Genomic DNA, 6,051 nt, shown 5'->3' with positions numbered 1-6,051 from the left:
TGAAAACAGTGCAAATTGCCTTGTGCGGCACGCTCTGTTTCTAACTGATGTCCGGAGGGGGCCGGACATCACCTGATGGGCGTGGTTAAATCGTGGGCATGGTTAACTCATGGGTGTGGTTAACTCTTGGAAGTGGTTAACTCATGGACGTGGCTAACTCATGGGGTCAGTTTACTAATGGGCGTTGTTTACTAATGGCCATGGTTAACGCATAGGCGTGGTTTACTAATTGGCGTAGTTAACTTGTGGGCGTGGTTAACTCGTGGGCGTGGTTTACTTGTGGGCGTGGTTTACTAATGGCCATTGTTAACTTGGGGTTTACCACTGTGCATGGTTAACTCGTGATTTACGAATGGGCGTGGTTAACTCGTGGGCGTGGTTAACTCGTGGGCGTGGTTAACTCATGGGGTCAGTTTACTAATGGCCGTGATTAACTTGTGGTTTACTAATGGGCGTGGTTAACTGGGGGGCATGGTTCACTCGTGGGCGTGGTTCACTCGTGGGCGTAGTTAACTGGTGGGCGTGGTTAACTGGTGGGCATGGTTAACTCGTGGGCGTGGTTCACTCGTGGGCGTAGTTAACTGGTGGGCGTGGTTAACTCGTGGGCGTGGTTAACTCGTGGGCGTGGTTAACTCATGGCCTTGTGGCGCTCCGGTGCGGCGGCGAGCAGTCGGTCAGGAGAGGGCAGCATCTCCTGGTGATGGAGTGCTGCTGGCTGAGGGTCTGACAACTGTATTCTTGTCTCAGCTGGTGTCTTGGTGGACCAGGGTGGTGGTGGTGGTGGTGCTGGTGGTGCTGGTGGTGGTGGTGGTGGTGGTGGAGGTGATGGTGGAGGTGATGGTGGAGGGGGGGATGTCATCTCATGCCACCACAGTAATGGCTGTAACACTTGTGTACTCTATACTCGAACACTCTGTATCGAATGGATTGGGCGCACAAAGACAGACAGGCTAGCACACACACAGACACCAACACATACAACCACTTTCTCACGCACACATGCTTTCTCTTTTTCTCGAACATACACAAACACACTTCCTCTCTCTAGTACAATCTCTCTTACTCCATCACAAACACACGCACGCACACACAGCCTACCGTGGACAAACATGGTGCTTAAACCATAAGCAACATAAGCAATATGTTTACCAGTTTGTCGGGTCCATAAAGCACTTTAATTGTGTTGTCCAATAAAAAGCAATTTGCCACCCTGAACCACAGATGCACTGTTTGTCATCTCTGACCGGGAGCATTTCTCTACCTTCCCGGTTGCGACACTACAGTCGGTTACTATAGCAACGGCCCCTGGCTCACTGTCACCCCGTCATCACGTACACAAAGAAGAGGAAGGAAGAAAAGGTGCTCCAGCGGGAGGTTCACAAGGACACGAACAAACAACCACGTCACTACCCGCTAGCCTAAGTCTTTGATAACAGGTTACAATGGCGTTCAAAATGGTAGTCTGTTGACTCGAACAGGTAGCCTGTTGAATACATACACTTAAACGTGCTTTAGTTAAGACTCATTTGAGTGCTATTGGTTGGAACTTGCAAATTGGCATGTCACGCCTTGTGGGTAAGTTACTCATATTTACCTATAAAAAAAAAGGTGGAAGGAATGAGCGAGAAACAATGTACACGTGTGTCCAGAGCCGACCAAAGCAGTCAACCATTTTTATATTGCTTCATCCATCGTTTTTTGCCCAGGTTCAGAGGACACTATCTCAGTTAAGGGTGCACTTACATGTAACAAACTTACTCTACAAGACAAAACCTTTCTCACAATGTAACTAGTTCTGTTTTTATGAAAAAGTCAAACTAAATCCATCACCATTGCAGTTTGTAGATTGGCATATTATTATTTCAAAAGAGAATATACTGGCACACTGGTAGCATTTTTTTCGGAGAACCCAGTACATGTTTTCTTAATAGCTAATGACATATTATGGTAATTTGGTGAAATGATTTAGTACAGCACATGTGTTACATATAGCTCCTTTAAGATCATAGAAGACGTCTTGCACCTTTAAAACAACAACAATCACAATTTTGGGTTCACTGGCACTTCAAGAAAGAAATGTCTTAGGGAACTGGACAACTTATGATGCATTGAGCAGACCAAAACTAAAGCAGAAGATTGGGGCATTGCTCTTAGAAAACAATCTATTTTGTCGATCTGCCATTTGGCAGACACACAATACGTACATTTTGGGAACGAGCAAGGCCATTTGTCTCTTAATAGACACAATTATAGCAAGAAAGATGAACAGTGAGAAGGTATTGAACAAAACAAAGAACCAGCAGAAGCATGAAATCATTAAATTGAACTCCAGACACGTCCAGACATCTGGAGGCGACACAAGAAAAGGAAGTTCACAAGACAACATCTCTCTGACTCAAGGGCTGCATTGAAACTATTTAATGGTTCTGTTTAATTACTTACCTCACACTGCCTGCTCTGTGACATTTTGCTGCAAGACCTGTCAGTATTTGCCTGTGTGTGTGTGTGTGTGTGTGTGTGTGTGTGTGTGTGTGTGTGTGTGTGTGTGTGTGTGTGTGTGTGTGTGTGTGTGTGTGTGTGTGTGTGTGTGTGTGTGTGTGTGTGTGTGTGTGTGTCTGGGCGTGGGCGTGCGTGCGTGCGTGTGCACATGTATAAAATAAATAAAATACATTTCCTTGGGTGACTGCGTATCTGAAACCAGCATACCTTGAAAACAATATATTCCCTTTCATCATTCATATTTCACAGCTGTTGGGCTTAGAGAGAGACGCACACACAACGAAACCCCTCAATGTGTGCATTGTTTCTTGTTTCTCTGTGTGGGCGCATGCACGAGGGTGTGTTGTATGCTGGCCCTGGGTGTTCTCCTCCCGTAAAGGCTTTGATCCTCTCCAGGTTGTATGGAGACGCTTCACACAGAGCGTTCGCATGGAGCAGGTGGACACTAGCTTGTTGGAAAGACTACATAGCTTTTGTGCTGCGCCCCGTGTGGTCTCTGTGTGAGTGTGTTTTAAAGGGGGGGGGGGGTACAAACGTCACATGCTCCTTCTTCTGCCTCATGTTCCATTAGGGTTGAGTGATCAGATATCTAATACAATCTATCTTTCCAGTCTCTCTCCACCTGCCTCCCCCTCTCTCTCTCCACCTGCCTCTCCTTCTCTCTCTCTCTCTCTGCTGCTCTCAAACACAATCTTACTTTCCGCCACTCTATATACCTCCTCCCCTCTTCTCTCACTGTTTTCAATTCAAATCCAATCCCTCAATCTCTCACTGTATCTCCCTTCCTGACTTTCTTCAGCTTGGTCAATACGAATCGGACCATGTTTGGGAAACATATATATATGTATAGATATTTAAACATATATATGTATGTATGGTGTTCCTAAAGCGATGGGAGGCTAAAGTGTAGCCTGATGAGACCATCCTGATCTCCCAAGATCCCATTCTGTGTCTCTGCAGATCAGTCTGGCCTTAAGCCGGTTGGAAGCCTTTTCCAAAAAGTGGTAAGCACTAGATCTTAACATTCAATCAGATCCATCAGTGCTCAGAGGAGGGAGTTTCAGTTAATGATGGATGAGGAGAAAGATAGAACAGAACAACTGCGTCAATCTGATTCACTTGAGTTTTTTCAACAAAGTATTTTGTGCACTTACATGGAAATCAGTGGCGGCTGGTGGAATTTATTTTAGGTGGGGCTGAACGTTTGCATTCCAAACCCCTGTAGGGGGGTCTGGGGGCATTCTCCCCCAGAATAATTGTTTGTGATTTTCACAAACAAACAAAACATTCTGACAAAATAATAAAGGCAGCAAAATAGAACATTTACTTACAAAGACGTGTGAACAAAGACGAGTTAACGTGTGTGTGTGTGTGTGTGTGTGTGTGTGTGTGTGTGTGTGTGTGTGTGTGTGTGTGTGTGTGTGTGTGTGTGTGTGTGTGTGTGTGTGTGTGTGTGTGTGTGTGTGTGTGTGTGTGTGTGTGTGTGTGAGAGTGTGTGTGTGCGTGTGTGTGTGTGTGTGTGTGTGTATGTGTGTGTGTGTGTGTGTGTGTGTGTGTGTGTGTGTGTGTGTGTGTGTGTGTGTGTGTGTGTGTGTGTGTGTGTGTGTGTGTGTGTGTGTGTGTGTGTGTGTGTGTGTGTGTGTGTGTGTGAGAGAGAGTGTGAGTAAGAGAGAGAGAGAGAGAGAATGGGTGAGTGTGTTACAGCCAATCCATTGCGTTGGTAACTTCACTCATAAATATATCTACAGTTTTCATTAGTATGCATTTATATTAGACAAATACAATGAAATATGAATTCCACAAAATTCATGTAAATGTGCTAACTTTTGTGTGTGGTTGTTCAAGACACACTTGGCCTGATGCCCCCATAGGTTTGCAGAGGACTATATAGAGTATGTACACTGAATAGGTTTGCAGAGGACTATATACAATATGCACACTGAAGGCCTGATGCCACCATAGGTTTGCAGAGAACTATATACAGTACGTACACTTGAAAGGGGTGGGAGGAGGTTGTGAGGGTCTGCAACCAGTGTCCACCTCACGGGAAGGAGGGGGTTGGGGGGGTTGTGAGGGTCGGCAACCAGTGTCCACCTCACAGGAAGGGGGAGGGGGTGGGTTGTGTGAGAGAGAGACTAGTAAGAGAACTCTTGGAAAACTCTTACTTGTTGAGGAACTTTGCTCCTCTGTCTTTCTAAGTGGCAAATTTCTCAATAACCCTTTTATTGAAATCTGGAATGTCCCGTGTAATTTTTTTCTCTATAGAGAGCATAGCCAGAGCATTGAGGTGATCTTGTGCCATAGTGTTCCTAAGGAAAGTCTTTATCGTCTTTAAGGTGGAGAAGCATCTCTCTGATTCTGCTGTTGACATGAATGGCGAATGAATAGTCAATGTGAAAGGCAAACCTGAATATTTGGACGGTCTCACAAGCCCAGCTAAAGTTATACGTTGCATCTTAACCATACTGATTAAAGGGAAACTTGTTTCTATTGCTCGTGCTCCTTCTCTCCCAGTCGAGCATTCATATACCGGGGGCCAGAGTGGATGCTAATCCCTGCTTGTGAAATCATCTAGTTATTTACCTTATTAGCCTGCTCTCTTCACACAGTGTTGTGGGACTGCTCGTCCTAATGCTGCTCATGGAGCTATGGAGCTATATCAGCCCCTTCATCGCCATGCACAGGGAAGCCGCGGGCCCCCTGTGAGAGATGTCTGACGCTTTCTCTCAGTGAACCACTCCATCGTTGCTCCTCTCTTCCAGGCTCTCTCTGCTCTCTCTCTTCTATTCCAAGTGTTTGTACTCTTCAACCGTTCGCTCAATGGATTCCACGATGTCAACAGCCTTAATTTCTCAAGCATATACATAGCTATAGCTATATAGCTATAGCTATGTATACACACACACAGCATGAACAAACACGTACACACACAAACTTTAGTGAAAATGAAACATTGTAACATTTGTTTGTTTATTAGCGATTTATTTAATTTTTTCTTTACACTGGTATAACAATAAATTCTCAGGCCCAAAATCTATTGTCGTGATGAAAACACAAATGGATGTCGGTGTAAATAATAAAGAACATGGCAGTCTATTACAGCCTCAGGTAATGTGCTGGTATGTTCCATTCCCTGTGGTGTCTTTTCCTAAATAGAATTGCAGAACAGCAGGTCGCACAGAATTAGCCTTGCGGTCTATAAAACATTGGCTCTAGCGAATGCCAATGTTGGAACGTAAAAAAAACACTTAAAAATGTGCCCGGGAGCCCAGATGCCTGTGTGTGTGTGTGCGTGCGTGTGTGTGTGCGTGTGTGTGTGTGTGTGTGTGTGTGTGTGTGTGTGTGTGTGTGTGTGTGTGTGTGTGTGTGTGTGTGTGTGTGTGTGTGTGTGTGTGTGTGTGTGTGTGTGTGTGTTTGTGCGTGTGTGTGTGCGTGTGTGTGTGCGTGTGTGTGTGTGTGTGTGTGTGTGTGTGTGTGTGTGTGTGTGTGTGTGTTTGTGTGTGTGTGTGTGTGCGTGTGTGTTGTGTGTGTGTGTGTGTGTGTGTGTGTATG

This window comes from Gadus macrocephalus, chromosome 3 (assembly GCF_031168955.1).
Source record: "Gadus macrocephalus chromosome 3, ASM3116895v1".
NCBI lineage: Eukaryota > Metazoa > Chordata > Actinopteri > Gadiformes > Gadidae > Gadus > Gadus macrocephalus.
This window is presented reverse-complemented; position numbering follows the sequence as displayed.